The sequence below is a fragment of the Pristis pectinata genome, chromosome 5, assembly GCF_009764475.1.
Source record: "Pristis pectinata isolate sPriPec2 chromosome 5, sPriPec2.1.pri, whole genome shotgun sequence".
Lineage (NCBI taxonomy): Eukaryota > Metazoa > Chordata > Chondrichthyes > Rhinopristiformes > Pristidae > Pristis > Pristis pectinata.
In genome coordinates this window covers 39479797-39497745 of record NC_067409.1, presented here as the reverse complement: position 1 = coordinate 39497745, position 17949 = coordinate 39479797, and positions in this window count along the sequence as shown.

Below are 17949 nucleotides of genomic sequence, written 5' to 3'. Positions count from 1 at the left end.
TTTCATTTCCATCTTTTCCCAGTTCTCGTGAAAGGTCAACATGAAATGTAACCCTGTTTCTCTATCCACAGATACTGTCTGAGTGTTCCCAGCATTTTTTGTTTTTATTTTAGATTTCCAGCATCTGCAGTATTTTTTGTTCTAACATTTCAGGTCAAGGCCCCTTTATCTGAACTCTCAAACCTGAAAAGTGACAGTGTGGCAATAAGAGAAATAGATCCAACACTGGCTTCCCTATTAACACGTTATTTACTTTGCTTTTGCTTATAAAATGAGAGAGCTTGGCAGCAGAAGACAAACTTATACAAAGCACAAAGCAGGAAGAAAGGGAATGTTTCTCTGAATTTAGTGGTTCCACCACTGTACACGTTCCCATTTCCACTTCCTTGTGTACAATTCAATTCACTTAATTCTCGGTCAAAGTAAGAATGGTCGAAGTAGAAATAAGGCTTTTAAATCCCTGAACTAGGACCTTACTCTGCCACTGTAGTTATACTTTTAAAGAGTTTTTGTCTCTGTTACCTGGAAGAATTATTCAAATATTTATTTCTTTAACATTCATAACATGTGTTTCACATTTGAAGCTTAATGTCTTTTGAAATTGGTTTGTATTAGTTTAAAAGAGGGAGAATGATTCCAATAAAAGTATACTTTTGATTTTGAATCTGTTGAATCATTTTGTTCTTTTAAACAAAAAAATAATTAAACTAGATTGAAGAGACAGCATAAGATTTGATTAAAAATTCATGAAACTATTTGAATTTCTTTGATATGGTTGTAACCTCTAGGATTTGACACAATGGTCTTCCCCATGCAATACTGTGTTTTTGATGGCTTTTCTTACTGACAAAATACAATATTTAATTGATTTTTTAAAAACTTCTTGAGACTTATATTAAATATTGAACACGATCCCGATTGATCCACACAGACATATCATTAAGCTGCTTTAATGGTAACAAATAGACAAGCAGCAGAAGGAATGGTGATCTGAGGAAGAAGATGGTGCTGAATGTGAACGAATCACAACTATTACTAAAAGAAAGGCTGTTACTTGTGGAGCATAAACTGTCTCTGAATCCTTCAATAGTTCCTTTTGTAGATGGAAGGAAATCTCCTGTTAACACATTAGCGACTCTGGTGAACAGGAAGACCAACGATAGAAGCTATACAATGGAGTGTTTGTCTGCTGCTTGGATAAAGAATGCTAATAATCGGTGCAGATGCACTGTAGGAGGAAAGAATGGGCAAGGAGTAGCAGAGCTTTAGTGATGAGGAATTGTGAAGGTTCCTGGTGGTCGTTCTCTCGGCTTGCACTTCAGAATTAGCCACTTGGGGAAAATCCAAAGGGATGCAGATACTCAGAGAGTAAGCTAGATAAAAGTACAGAAGCAGTATACTGTTAAAGAAACAAGACATTGCAGAAGAAGCAGGCAGGTACACTAACAGCTGACAAAAGGAAGGGTAAGTTAATATTTTGGCCACAGACAGGAAGGGGTTTTCTTGATCTCTCACTACGAATTTAGTTGGAGTCAGTGAAAACCCTGTCCAAATGGCTAAAACAGTCATTTTAAATACTCCTCCAGCAGTCATCCTGATTAAAGACATGTCAGAAAATCACGGGAACCCCTGTAGAAACTCTAGGTGAAGGCATGTAAAGCAGCTTCAGAATGGAAGAGAGTAGAATTGAATGTAAAAACGACAATTTGTCAGGAAATTGAGAGAGGCAGCTGAGGTCTGAAGTCGTTAAACTCACTATTCAGCCTAAAGAGCTGCAGTGTTCCAAGGGCAGATTTCATTCACCCAGTCTAGACTTGCTCTTCCCAGTAGAAGAGGAAACATTGTGCAGAAACAACAACTGCATTTCTTGGATTTATATTTCTTTATTTCTTTTTTATAAAGGCCTAAAATTGAAAACTAAAATTAACTTTATTGATCACTTTAAAAGTAGAATTGGCAAAAAATCAAATTGCTTTTACAGATAATTTCCTACTTCTTCTGAAGTTTGTAACTCACACTGAAACACCATCTCATGGATGCCATTGGCTCTTTAATACCTCACCCAATTAGCAGTTTGGTTTGGGTTTTCCTTCCATTTATAGCTTATCTTCATTTATATATATTTATATATTTATTTATTAGTCACATCTACCTCGAAACACACAGTGAAATGCGTCTTTTTGCGTTTCTGAGAATATACTGAGCGGCAGCCCGCAAGTGTCGCCACTCTTCCGGTGCCAACATAGCATGCCCACAGCTCCTAACCTGTACATCTCTGGAATATGGGAGGAAACTGGAGCACCCGGAGGAAACCCACGCAGACACATGGGGAGAATGTGCAAACTCCATACAGACACCAGCGGGAATTGAACCCAGGTCGCTGGAATTGTAATAGCGTTACGCTAACCGGTACACTACAGTGCCTTCCACAATCATAGGACTTTCCAAAGTAATTTACAGCCAATAAAGTACTCTTAAGTTATAGCCATATTGTAATATAGATAGTGTGGGAGCTAATTATTCACACAAGGCCCAGTCAATAGCGATGAAGTAAATGGATTAATAACATTTTTTAGGTGCTGGTTGAGGGATGAATCTTATCCAGGACTCTGGAAAAACTTGCCAGTTTTTCTTCAGGAACGATTGCTAGTGACCTCTCAAAATGTAGACTGTTCTCAAAATCCTGTGGGACAACAAAGGAAGAGAAATTCACTTTCTGGCCAACTAAAAATAACACTGTGCCTCTGCTGAATATGCATGTGGCACATGCTGGGTGATTGCCTTCTCCTCTCCCCTCCAGATTGGGCATTTCCCAGATCTTCTTGTCTCTTCATTAGGTAAACTGAATTACTTAGCTTTTCAGGGACAACATACAGATCCATGCAATTAAAACTTAGACTCAGAATGTCTAAGGCCTCAGACTAATGTCACACAATCTTCTATATACCTCAAAGTCAAAGTTGAGTTTATTGCCATATGCACAAGTACATGTTTGTAACAAGTACAATGAAAAACTTACTTGCAGCAGCATCACAAGCACATAGCATCATATAAGCAACATTCACAAGGAAAACATAAATTATACACAATTTTTACAAGAAAACACAATTAGAACAAAAAACAAAGTCCATTTTAGTGTAAAGTGGTCAAAGTGGTCATAGTGTTGCTGAAGTCTAGTGATTAGGGTTTTGCTGGTTGGTTCAAGAACTGAATAGTTGAAGGGAAGTAGCTGTCCTTGAACCTGGTGGTGTGGGACTTCAGGCTTCTGTACCTCCTGCCTGATAGTATCTGTGAAAAGATGGCATGGCCCAGATGGTGGGGATCTTTAATGATAGATGTTGCCTTCTTGAGACAGCACTTCATATAGATACTTCCAATGGTGGGCAGTGATAAGCCCGTGATGTATTGGACAGTGTCCACTTCTCTCTGCAGCTTCTTACGGTCCTATGCATTCAAATTGCCGTACTAGACCATGATGCAACCAGTGTGAAGGTAAAACTCTCCCCTCTGATTTTATAACAGTGAATGAGGCTATTCAGACCACAAAATCTATTTGTAAATATTGGATTTCCTTTCATTCTATTGTTCCCTTGACATTTTTACTTCTCAATCCCACTATCCCTGTGACAAATAGTCAAAATCAGACTTGAAGCATCAGAAAGACTAGTATCAGCTTGAACAAATTTTCAGCTTTGTTTTAATGGGAATAAATTTACCTTGTTTCACAAAAAATAATTCTAATTTCCAAAAATATACTTTAATTATAAAACATGCAAATATATAATAAAGGACATTCATATGTTGCCATTCACTGCACAAGGTTTATCATTCCATTTGCTAATAAGATTTACATTATATCCGCATGACATAATTTTTTTGTTTCCTGTACATTCCATGAGCAATAAATTGAAGAGATCTTTACGCAGGTTTAAATTCCATGAATTCAGGTTTATACAGATTTAATGTGTAATGGTGGGAGGGCCATAAACTGTTGCCTTTACCTTAAGAACTCCTCTGGGCATTAGTGTGGACCTGATGGACAAGAAGGCCTCCTTCTGTATTGTTATAAGAATAAGACAAGATACAGTCTCTGTATGGGTGTGTCTCTCAGTATAAAGCCCTGGATCTTGGAAGATGCCAGTCTGCAACATTTGCTGGTGGAAAGCTCCTTGTATTGGAAGACCAGCAAGTTTCAGGCAAACCAAAGTACTTTTTTCATCAAGTTGGTAATCTTCCAGCTGCAATTAACATCTCTCTCAGTGTGTGTCCCCGGGAATAGTCTATAGAAAACAGAATCCTGTGTTATGCAGCTGTACAGGGAAATGGACCTCAATAAAGTATTCCTTTCCAGTCCTTGCTGGCAAATGTACATTACACAAGGATGTGGATGAGTCTCATTCTCATGTAGCTGTGTCGAGGGCTGTGTGTTGTGTCGCTGAGACATTGGCAGTGCATGAAGGATCTGACAGGTGGGGCCTTCTCACCTCCAACCAAGAAAAGTTGTGAAAGTTCTGATGTTGAGGTTTAGTACCAAATGACTTTGATGGTCTGCTCGAGGAACTGTCCAACACTCTTTTAGATGTACCACCAGGCTCAAGGACAGCTTCTATCCTGCTGTTATAAGACTATTGAATAGTTCCCTAGTATGATAAAATGGACTATTGACCTCACAATCTACCTCGTTATGGACATGCATCTTATTGTCTGCCTGCACTGCACTTTCTCTGTTACTGTAACCCTTTATTCTGTTATTGTTTTTCCTTGAACTACCTCAATGTACTGTTGTAATGATATGAACTGTATAGACAGCATGCAAAACAAGCCTTTCACTGTGCTTTGGTACATGTGACAATAATAAGCTAATTTACCAACTTACCAATTTAGACCATTGCCAAAATGTGGTCAAAGGTCAGCTTCTGCTTAAAATATCCGAGGTGGGATAGGTGGTTCAACGTGATCCAACTAGAAGGAATGTTCCACAGCAACATGACCAGGCCTTTCTTTTGCAACTTTGAGGACAAGCAGAATCTCAGCACATTAGTGATTCTTGGTATTTTTGTATCCGGGGCTTTCTTAGTTACATGCAACCAGGCATGAAAGCAGCCATGAGGATGAGGACCATATTTACTCCTTTGAGAAGAAAAACACCATGATGCTGAAGGAACTCAGCAGGCCAGGCAGCATCCGTGGAGCAAGCAGTCAGTCAATGTTTTGGGTCAGGACCCTTCTTCAGGACAGATGCTGCCTGGCCTGCTGAGTTCCTTCAGCATCATCATGTTTTTCATCGAGATTCCAGGATCTGCAGTCCTTTGTTTCTCCTATATTTACTCCTTTCTCTGGTGAGTCATACATTGCGATTCCATGGATGTGATTCATTTTAGAACTTCAAGTGAAGTGGAAGATAATTTGGGTGCCACTGCAGCACAGAGGCAGGGTAAAGACCACGTCTGCATCACATACAAGCGACACCAAGAGCACCTCACACCTAATGACCAGGCTCTTTCCCACAACTGAGTGGGAGCGCCACTCCCACCATCCCATTTTCTGCTCTACCTTGGCTGTATGCTACCCGCAGTTCTTGGTATATACAGATACCCTAGCTTCTCCAAACCATATCCTCAGCATCTTTAAGTAACTGGACCTGACTGTGAAGGGAACAAAGGATAAATTGGACCAGGCCTATCCCTTGCTTTTGCTACAATTCACTCTGTCCCCTGAGGTGGATTCAGATAGGTCTCAGATACTCATCAATTTGTGGATCAACAGTGGATCTGAGTAGAAGACCGTGACACTATCCAGACACAGGGAAGCTTTGTACTGTTGCGTGGGATCATCATCCCTCTTGTGGCTCTTGTCCTTCCTGATGGACTCAGCAAAAGGATCCATTCACACACTCCTTGCCTAAATCCAGATTTAATCAGAAAGCTTTCTGTTTTATAGCCATTAGATAGGACTGCATCACTGATATCTGTATAGAGCTGTCAAATCCTATTGTAAATTATACTAGAGAAAGGCTGGAGGTCTGTAGAAAGTGAGAGGAATCGAAAGTGAAGTTGTTAAGGGTGAGGACAAGTTCAGCCAGGTGGAGGAGAGTGTTAGTGGAAGGGGACTGGTTCTGTCTCTGGTCAAGAAAGAAGCGGAGGGTGATGAGGCCGTCATGATGGGGAAATGGAGGTATATAGGGACTGGACGTCCATGGTGAAGATGAGGTTGTGCGTGCCAGAGAACTTAAAGCTATGGAAGAGTTGGAGAGTGTGTGTTGTGTAATGGATGTAGGTGGGAAGGGGTTGGACCAAGGGGGACAGGATAATGTCCAGGTATGAGGACACGAGCTCCGTGTTTAGGGACTGGACGTCTCTGGTGTAGATAATTGCAAATTCTTTCACCAAAATCCCATTTTGGAGAGCACTTCCATTACGTACAAGTTCAAGAGAATTCCTGGAGCCAATGGATGCCCATTTTTCCTCCACCAAATTACTAGTAGATGTAAATTGCATGGAATAATTGTCCTAACATAAAGCTACTCACCTTTGTATACGTGCACTCTTTTAAAATTTGACCTGCCAACCAGAATTTAATCATTCAATACTGAGCTTCCTCCTGTCAATCCTGGCCTGGTGTATGTGAAATATTAATCTGCCAGTGAGGGGAGCACCAATGTTAAAGTATGTCCACTTGCATTCCAGGTAATCTATTTCCTGCTCCCCAATTGTCTTGACCCTTTTACTCCCTGCAGGAACCATTCGCTACCACAAAGCCTCTGTGAGTTGGGGAACAGACATAACAGCTGTCTCTGTTTTACCCTATAATCATGACTGTCTCCTTCTAAATGAAATGATATATAATTACTCATATCTAAAGATTTCACACATTCAGATTTTTCAGATCTTCTGTTTTCCCCTCCCCCTCCACCCCCCTACACACATCACACACACCCCAGGCAAAACTGTAAAATAAACCAAAGTAAACCCTGCTAATAGTGTGAAGCTAAATAAAGTCACACTTCTGTGGTAAAATGTTACCTCCATTATTTCGTTCTGGAATGCATCCCACAGAACAAGAGGAGCTCTTATGAAACTTTGTATATTAACTGAGAATCTTAATTAGTATAATGTCTTTAAAAGATTTTTATTTGAATTCACATGTAGATAGTCATCTCAAGATTAGAATCCTTTTTTAATTTCAGTTTTAAAGCAGGTCATTTAAAAATGAAGCATATGCCTAAGCTCAATGTAAAATGCAACAATTTTCAACTGATCTATTTACTGTAAATAATATTCTTGTTTTTTTCTGTTTCATCAAAGTGCCTGTCAGCAACCTTCAATTAGACAGCCCCTGAACAAGCAAATCTGCCAGTAATGCACATCTTGTTGTGACAGACAGGATTTCACTATGAAAGGGTTCAATTGAACTAAGACCTTTTTTTATTTGCATTAATTCTTGTGCATAAATGTTGCCTGCCATCTGATACTTGAATTCATTTGCAAGGTCAAATAACTGCAATCCCATGCCATGCAGGAGAGAAGAAAAAATTGCCTTCCTAGTCCTATTTTAGAAAAAAAATCTAGAGTTTGATTGCTGCACATACGTAGATAGGCATTAGCGTGCATTGAAAATTGAAACTTCTAAAAAAACGTAAACTTCTGGGAATATTCAGTAGGCCAGGCAGCATCTGAGGTCTCTAACCTTTCATTAGAACTAACATATGTTTGAGGTAAAGAAGTTTAAGATGGCAAAAGATAGTCAACATGACTTTGTGAGGGTCAGGTCATCCCTCACGAGCCCAATTGAGTTTTTCAAAGAGGTGACAAAACAAACAGATGAAGGTAGAGCAGTGGATGTGGTGTATATGGACTTCATTAAGGCAAAGGACAAGGTTCTCTGTGGTAGGCTCAGCCAGGAAGTCATGAGGAATGGGATCCATGGAGAATTCAGAATTGGCTTGCCCACAGAAGGCAGAGGGTGGTAGTAGATAGAGAGTATTTTGCTTGGAGGTCAGTGACTAGTGGTGTTCTGCAGGGATCTGTTCTGGGACTTCTGCTCTTTGTGATTTTTATAAATGACTTGGATGAGGAAGTAGAGGGATGGGTTAGTAAGTTTACATGACATGAAGGTTGGAGGTTTTGTGGATAGTGTAGAAGATTGTTGTAGGTTACAACGGGATATAGACTGGATGCAGAGTTGGGTGGAGAAGTGGCAGATGGAGTTCAATCCAGAAAAGTGTGAAGTGATACACTTTGGAAGAACGAATTTGAAGGCGGAATACAAGGTTAATGGCAGGAATCTTAGCAGTGTGGAGGAACAGAGGGAACTTGGGGTCCAAGTCCATATATCCCTCAAGGCTGCCGCACATGTTGATAGGGTTGTTAAGAAGGTGTATGGTGTGCTGGCCTTCATTAGTCGGAGGATTGAGTTCAAGAGCCGTGAGATAATGTCGCAGCTCTATAAAACTCTGGTTAGACCACATTTAGAATATTGTGTTCAGTTCTGGTCGCCTCATTATAGGAAGGATGTGGAAGCTTTAGAGAGGGTGCAGAGGAGATTTACCAGGATGCTGCCTGGATTAGAGAACATGTTTTATGAGGTAAGGTTAAGAGGGCTAGTGCTTTTCTCTTTGGAGCGACGCAAGATGAGAGGCGACTTGATAGAGGGGTATAAGATTCTGAGGGACGTAGATAGAGTGGACAGCCAGCACCTTTTCCCCAGGGTGACAATGGCCAATACCAGAGGATATCAGTTTAAGGTCAGGGAAGCGAAGTTTAGGGGAGAGCTCAGAGGTAGATTTTTTACACAGAGAGTGGTGGGTGCCTGGAACGCACTGCCGGAGGTGATTGTAGAGGCTGAGACAACAGGGACATTTAAGGGACTCTTAGATAGGCACATGGATGTAAGAAAAGTGGAGGGTTATGGGCTGTGCAGGAGGGAAGAGTTAGATTGATACAGTTTATACAGGTTTATACAGGTCAGTACAACATCGTGGGCTGAAGGGACCATACTGTGCAGTACTGTTCTATGTTCTAAAGAGTGAGGAAGGGACGGGAGACCAAATGACAGAAATGGTAAATGTGCAGGGTGAACAAGGACAAATCCAGAGAAATAAAGAAACAAAAGTTACGTGTAGAGAAGGTGTCAAATTAAAGTTATCTGAAATTACAAATGTAAAGTATTACCAATGCTGAAAATATAAACAGAAAATGCTGAAATGCTCCTTACCATTATTAAGCTCAATCCTGAAGCCAGGCTGCAATATCTCAGTAGGAAAGTAAGATTCTGTTCTCCAAGACCCTGAGCTTCATTGGAACAGTGTAAGATGTTGATAGCAGGGAGATCGTAGTTGGAGTGGGATGGAGAATTAAAGCAAATGACATTTCTTTTACATCATTGTGGTACAGCAGAGATTCACTTTCAAAATCAATGTTAATACGCTGATAAATGACAAGAGTTTGACATTATTCTATTCCAAGTTTGAATTTCAAGCTAAGGGTTATAGTTCATTACAATGTGGAAGGAGAACATTTGGTCAAACAAAACCAGCTCTCAGACCAATTCCATCAATCCCATGTCCTCTATAACCTATTGTCTCTCACATGCCCATCAATTCCCTTGATTCTCCTACCACACATCTTCACAAGGAGTAACATACAGTAGCCAGTTAACCTACCGGCACGTCCTTGGGATTTTTGAGGAAACTGGAGCATGGGGAAAACCATGCGGTCACAAGAGCATCACACAAGCTCCTAAAGGCAGCACTGAGTGTCAGATTGCTGGGTTCTCTGAGTAAACATTCATGGCTTGACTGTTGCTTGGCAAGGGGAGGGACCACAATATTACTTTGCATTTTGTTGCTGAAGAGAGGCAGTTATTTTTCAAGGTGAGGGTGCAGTCTAGCTGAAGACCACAGCAAAATTTGACCAAAGGGACCCAGCTTATCAGATGACACATTTAATCAATTGGTGAGAAAATGGAAGAAAATCATTCACCAATGAAGTGGAAGCAAACCTTAAGGATCTATGGGATATGAGTTCCAAGGTGTCCAATGACAGGACATGTCTGCAGCATTGAAAGAAGTTTAATAACCTCAGAGGGGTTGTCAAAGTAAGCTTGTTCTTTGCACAGATATTCACTACCTCCAACCTGACCAGTCACTAAATTCAACAAGCGTTCCTTTCACTCTCCTGTGATAAACCCACCGCACTTCATTCTACATCCTTCTCCTCTTGTTTCACCTACCAGTGGAAACAAGCTTCCTGCCTCTATCTTATCTATCCCTTTAATAATTTTTTATGTTCTATAGGATCCCCTTTCATTCTTCTGAATTCCAGTGAGTATAGTCTCAGGCAACTCAATCTCTCCTCATAGGCTAACCCTCTTATCTCCAGAATCAACTTGGTGAACCTCCTCTGCACCGCCTCCAAAGCCAGTATATCTTTCCTCAAGTAAGGAGACCAGAACTGCACGCAGTACTCCCGGTGCAGCCTCACCAGTACCCTGTACAGTTGCAGCAAACCAACCTTTTGCGATTCATGCACAAGCACTCTCGAGTCCCTCTGCACAAGAGCATGCTGCAATCTTTCACCATTTAAATGATAATCTGATCTTCTATTTTTCCTTCCAAAGTGGATGACCTCGCATTTACCAACATTGTACTCCATCTGCCAGACCCTTGCCCACTCACTTAACCTATCTATATCTCTCTGCAGACTTTCCGTGTCCTCTGCTACATCTATTTCTTGGTTTATTGCCTGTGCCACTCTAATGTTATTCTTTGGTGGCCTATAAGACAACTCCTACCAGTTATTTTTTCCCTTTACTATTCCTAAAGGCAGGCACGGTAGTGTAGCGGTTAGCGCAATGCTATTACAGTGCCAGTGATCCGGGTTCATTTCTGGCCACCATCTGTATGGAGTTTGTACATTCTCCCTGTGACTGCGTGGGTTTCCTCTAAGTGCTCTCACATTCCAAAGACGTACGAGTTAGGAAGTTGTAGGCATGCTATGTTGGCACCGGAAGTGTGGCGACTCTTGTGGGCTGGCCCCAGAACACTCTATGCAAAAAGATGCATTTCACTGTGTGTTTTGATGTACATGTGACTAGTAAAGAAATCTTGTCTTGTCTTGTGTTGTCTTGTCATACTCAAATACTTAACCGTACTGTAACACTCATGTCCCCAGAGCTGACAACTTATCACATATTAACTGTTCAACCAGAGCAGGCATGTTACAAGGATGTCTCCCACAGATGCACACAGCTTCCACCAGTAAACTGCAGCTAAAGTAGGCTGAACCCACATTTATATCTTCTTTCCTTCTAAACAAACATACTAGTTATCTTGGGCAGTGGAGGATTAGAGACACAGTGAGTAGTGATGGTAGAGGGTTATATTTGTGTTGAAGTTCTTCACACATTTATCCTTTTCCCCTTTGTACTTTCACCTCACCATCTATGCGCAGTATAAAAAATGAAGTTTCACCTTCTTTCTCTCTCATTCCCTGTTTAAAAGTAAGGAATCACCCATTTAAGACAGAAGTGGGGCATTTTTTTTCTCTTAAAGGATTGTGAGTCTTTAGAACTCTCTTCCATAAAGGGTGTCAGAAGGAGAGTCTTGGAATAGTTTTAAGGCAGAGATAAATAGATGCTTGATAAGCAAGGGGGTGAAAAGCTATCAGGTGTTGGAGGGAACGCAGATTTGAAGCTCCATTCAGAACAGCCATGATCTTTGTTAACTATGGAGATGGCTCAAGGAACCAAATGGCCAACTCATGCCCCTTGTTCAGTTTACCATGTGAAGAAAATGTCAGGACACCTTTGCTACCTTGAGGTCAGGTATCCATCATTATCCAAAGGCCTTCAGTCACTTGATATGAAACTAATAAGCACCAGCTCAGGGACGGGCACCTCAGAAGCAAGACTGGAGGAGGAGTCTTCCCAGCTGAATCAGCGGGAATGTGTATGTGTAGGAGATAGGAGTAGGGAATCTTCTCTGCCTTCCCACTCTCACCCCATCACCATTTGCTAGAGACAAGACCTTTAATCAGCTCTTCTGTTTCAGACTCAGATTGACTTTGAGAGCCAAGGACATGGTAGATGACTCAATTGGCCCAGACTTGGAAAGGTCAGACTCAGGGAAGCCTGCCAGCAAGCTTATGCGTGCAATGCCACAGAACATGGAGGACTCCAATTCCAAGTTATGCTGGGACTTTGTGGAGCACCATGAAGACCATTCCGTCCAACCAGGGGTGAGTGACCACTTCCATGAACGTGGCACTATTGCTCAGAATGATGGAGTCACTGTTGAGTGCTCACGTTGCCGATCCAAAAGTAGCCCCAAACCATATACTAATAAAAAAAACCTGTCATAAATTATGTCATGCTGAACATATGTTGATGAACCCTCAGTTAAGGATATTGTATCCAGCTCCAGCATCCCTTTATAAAAGGGCACATAAACTATGAGGAGCATGGGGAGTAAATTCACCAGACAATACCAGGGGTGTACCAGGGAGAAAGCTGAGATGCCAGCACTATTTTCATTAGAAGACAGGTGGCTGCAATAGAGTTCTTAATATTGTAAAATATTTTGTTGAATAGAAAAAGACTTTTTTCTCCAAACATCAATTAAACATCATCCTTAAAGAGCAACTGGAGACAATTGTTGAAGTGTGGAATGAATGGAATGGTTGAAACAGCGATTATTGCATTTTTCAAGGGAAAATTTCAAAGCAGTGGCAGACTCAAGACTGAGAGACAGAACTGGACAGTGTTCCTTTTGTGTTGTAAATCTACACGGCACTGGAGTTAAACTCCCAATGGTGTTAAGCACAGAGTGAAAAGGTCTCCCCATTAGGGTGTAATTTTCTGCATTCAGGAGTCAGACTAAAAGTTGGTTTTGGGATTGAGGTGGCACTGCATTGTGCATTGTGAACTGCATTGCAAAGAGATCTAAAATAGTGGTGCAACTTCACCTGTGTGTTCAGTTTTGCACTATCCACAAAATAAATGTTAGATTGATTCAACCATTAGAAGCAGTTAGAGAGATACATTAACTCTTCTCCTTAAGGCTGTTAACATAATTGAGATTCAGGCAAAAAGCAATAAACAAACAAAATCTTGATCCCTTCTTCTGCAGGGAATTTATTCATCGGTTTGTTTCAGTCTGGCCAGCACGGTAGTAAAAATTGTACAGTAACTGAAGATTACATTTCACTTCCAATATTGCCTCCTAAAAAAATAACATTTGCAGATTCTCACAATGTAATAGATGGGTGGGACTGAATTAGCAGGCTGTAACCTAAGTGAGATACAGAGATGTCCTCATAAGTAAAGCACTTTATAAACATCATTTGAAGCTTAAGATTGGTATTACCCTTATTATTTCATGATATGTTGCATATTGTGACAGGAATGATCATTTTATGTAAGTTTTGCATTTACAGTATATATCATTCACAACCTTAGGAATCACCAAAGTACTTCACTTGAAGTAATCTTTGAAGCACATTGCTGTTGTAATATAGGAAATGTGGAAGCCAATTTGGACACAGCGAGCTCCAATAGCAAAGTGATAATGACTAGATAGTCTGTTTTAGTGTTTCTGATTGAGGAATAAATATTGGTCAGGACATCAGAGATAACTCTTCTGCTCTTCAAAAAAAGATGCTAAAGGACCTTTTATGTAGGATCAGGATATTGGCAGACTTTTTGTTTAATGTCAAATCTAAGAGATGCCACCTCTGAGAGAATAGCACTTCCACCTCTAACTAATTAAAACATCCTCATTCTTGCACAGGAGTGCCAGCCCAGTCTCAGATCTCTGGAGCAGGAATTGAATGAATGCAGAGTTTACAGAATCATAAAGTTATAGAGTCATACAGCACAGAAACGGGCCCTTTGGTCCATCACATCCATGCCAACTTTTTACTCAGCTACACTAATCCCATTTGCCTGCATGAGGTCTGTATCCTTCCACACCTTGCCTATTCAAGTGCCTGTCTAAATGCCTCTTAAATTTAGCAATTGTATCTAATTTCACCATCTCCTCTGGCAGAGTGTTCCAGATATCAAGCACTGTCTGTGTAAAAGACTTTTCCCTCAGATTCCCTCCTTCCCCTCACCTTAAACCCATGCCCTCTTGTTTTTGATACTCTTGCTGGGGAAAAAGATTCTGACCATCTACCCTTTCTATGCCTCTCGTAATTTTATATGCCTCTATCAGGTGACCCTCTGCCTCAATCAGTCCAGGGGAAACAAGTCCAACCTATTCAATCTCTCACCACAAGTCCAGGCAACATCCTGGTGCACTCTTTTCAATGCAGTCACATCCTTCTCATAGTGTGGCGATCAGAACTGCAATATTCCAAGTGCGTTCTAACCAGTGTTTTATAAAATTGCAACATAATGTCCCAATTTTTATAATTGATGTGAAAAACACTATGATGCTGGAGGAACTCAACAGGCCAGGCACCTGCTCTCCGTCCATAACCGCGATCTGCATCTCCCCGTTGCCGGTCGCTTCAACTTCCCCTCCCACTCTATCACAGATATGTCAGTCCAAGCGCAAACTGGAGGAACAGCACCTCATTTTCTGTCTTGGAATCTTGCAGCCTAACAGCATGAATATTGAACTCTCCCACTTTAAGTAATCCCCTCACGCCACACACCCACCTACCCACCCCCAATCATGCCTCTTCGTTTCTTCTCTTTCCTTGCCTATGTCTCTTTTTTCTACTCCTGCTTTTTCCCTCCTTACCTTTGATCTATCCCCTGGTGGATCTGCTCTCCCCTCCTCCTCCGTCCCTGCCTATCACTATCTCTTACCTGCATCTACCTATCACCACCTTGTGCTCATACCGCCTCCCCTCTTTTGTCCACCTATCACTGCTCTGCTTTTCCCTCCTATATATCGGGCTTCCCTTTTTCCTATCTTCAGTCCTAAAGAAGGGTTCTGACCCAAAACGTTGACTGCCTGCTTTTCTCCACAGATGCTGCCTGGCCTGCTGACTTCCTCCAGCATCATAGTGTTTTTCGTCTAGATTCCAGCATCTGCAGTCCTTTATTTATCTTTTAGATATTTAAACAACTGGTTCATAATGTTCAGCAGAAATTTATCCCAATTGGAAAGAGGGATTCCATAAAAAGGGGGAACCATTCGTGGCTAACAACGGAGATCAAGGATAATTTTAAATGGGAAAGAAAGGCATACAAAGTAGTAAGGGCTAGTGGTAGACCAGCAGACTGAGAGTATTTCAGGAACCAGCAGCAAAAGACTAAAAAGCTTATAAGAACAGAGAGAACTAATTTTGAGAGGAAAACTTGCATGTAATATCAAAACAAAGAGCAAAAATTTCTATGGATATATGAGAAGGAATATACTGGCTCAGGTCTAGAAAATAAGGCTGGGCTAATAATTATCAGGGTCTTCACTGTGGAGGACACTGCAAATATCCTGATGATAACAAATACACTAGTTTCAAGTAGCATGGCAAAACTTGTAAAAAAAAATCCCAATCATGATTCTTGGTAATGTGGAGAAGCAGAGGGATCTGGAGGTCCATATCCACAGATCCCTGAAAGTTACCTCACAGGTGTTTTAGGGTAGTTAAGAAAGCTTATGGGGTGCTAGCTTTCATAAGTCGAGGGATCGAGTTTAAGAGACGTGAGGAAATGATGCAGCTCTATAAAACTCTGGTTAGGCCACACTGAGAGTACTATGTCCAGTTCTGGTCACCTCATTATAGGAAGGGTATGGAAGCGTTGGAGAGGGTGCAGAGGAGACTTACCAGGATGCTGCCTGGTTTACAGAGTATGCATTATGAGGAGAGACTAAGGGAGCTAGGGCTTTACTCTTTGGAGAGAAAGAGGATGAGAGGAGACATGATGGAGGTGTACAAAATATTAAGAGGAATAGATAGAGTGGACAGCCAGCACCTCTTTCCCAGGGCACCAATGCTCAATACAAGAGGGCATGGCTTTAACGTAATGGGTGGGAAGTTCAAGGGAGATATCAGGGGAAGGATTTTTACCCAGAGAGTGGTTGGGGCATGGAATGCGCTGCCTGGGGCAGTGGTGGAGGCAGGTACATTGGTCAAGTTCAAGAGATTACTAGATAAGCATATGGAGGAATTTAAAATTGAGGGATATGTGGGAGGAAGGGGTTAGATAGTCTTAGGTGAGGTTTAAAGGTCGGCACAACATTGTAGGCCGAAGAGACTGTATTATGCTGTACTGTTCTATGTTCTATGAGGGACAAGGGATTAGAAAACCCCTCGGGACCAAAGGCAGACAAGTCACCAGGATCTGATGGTTTGCACCAAGGGCTGTAAAGGAAGTGGCTGCAGAGATACTGGACCCATTAATTGAACTCTTTCAGAACTCACTAAATTCTAAGAGCGTACAAATAGGTTCTATGATCTTATGTTATGTCTTATTTCTGGCCTTAAATGGGGTCAGCATCCTCCAGTAACAAAGTAGGAAGTCTCTCCCAATCCTGGAAAGTCCTCTAGGGCTACTGGCCCGTGGCTCATGTGGCCAAGGCATAATCAACATTTCATGTTGCTGTAATGGTAATGTTAGTGGACTAATTATCCAGAATTTTGACTATAATGTGGAGAACATGAGCTCAAATTCCATCATGAAATACTGGGAACTTGAATGCTATTCATTAAATTGACATCAAAAAAGTAACCATTAGGCTGGTGGATTGTCTTAAAAACCTATTGGCTCCCTAAAGTCCTTTAGGGAAGGAAGCATGCCATCTTTGTCATGACAAATGTGATTCCAGCCCCCACACTAATATGGTTGACTTTTAATTGAGGTAGCTCATCATCACTCACTTGGCTTGGAGATTTGCAATAAATGCAGGGCCTGCTAGATCTGTATCCTGAGAATTAAGTCATATCTATTTACATTAAGGTAACATCTGTTTGTATACCATAGTTCCTAATGTAAATCCTGCTTGGGTATTCTTTTGTGTTCTATAATCTTGGGTCTGCAGCTTCTTCCTAGGTTTATTTGAAAACAGCATGCACTGGGTGGAAGTCTCTTCTAGCCTTCTATAGTTCTCCATCCATATTACTTATTAGTTATTCTAAATTTTGCTTTTGTTCTTTCGCAACTATTCCTTTTGCCTGTGACAAGTCAAAACAATGCAGAGTTTATTGCTTTCAGTGTCACAAAAACTCAGGTACTGAGCTCCTTCACTAGTGTTTCATTATGCACAGGAGAGTTTGAGACATGTGGAAATAACAAAACATACAATACAGTCAAGTGAGTGTAAATAATTCATGCATTCAAAATTGTGATCGTAGGTCATAGTGATCTGAGGATAAGCCTGAACAAATGTGGGAATGAAATATTGAGGGCTATATCCTAATAGTATAAATTTGTGTTAAAATGCTGCAATTCATTGAATATATGATGTAAGAACGTGAAAACATAAGGAGGCATGAGCCAGTTGTCCCCTTGCATCTGCTCTGCCGTTCAGCAAGATCATCATCTTTTACCCTAGCAACACTTTCTTTCACTAAACCCAAATCCTTTGATTCTCTTAATATCCAAAAATTATAACATAACATAGAAGAAGAATGATTTTTTTCACCAACTGGTTCATAATGTAGTAAAAATTTATACCAATTGGAAAGAGGGATTCCATAAGAAAAAGGAACTCTTTTGATAAAAGCCTGATATGGGATAAACAAAATGCTTTATTTTCCTTTCAATAAACACACATTCCTTCTTGCACATTTGCTTGGATTCTACTGGTCCACCTGTCCAGTTAGCCTGTTGTTTCTTGTATGACACCTTCTGTTTATTCTCTAGGGAGAGTTTTAGCCACATCCTCCAGCCCAGTTTGTGCACCTTCACTGCCCACAGACCAAGTATTAATAAACTGTGGAGTCATCCTGTTTGCCATTTATTTATTTTGGGAAACCTGTTAGCAAAACAAGTGTGTGG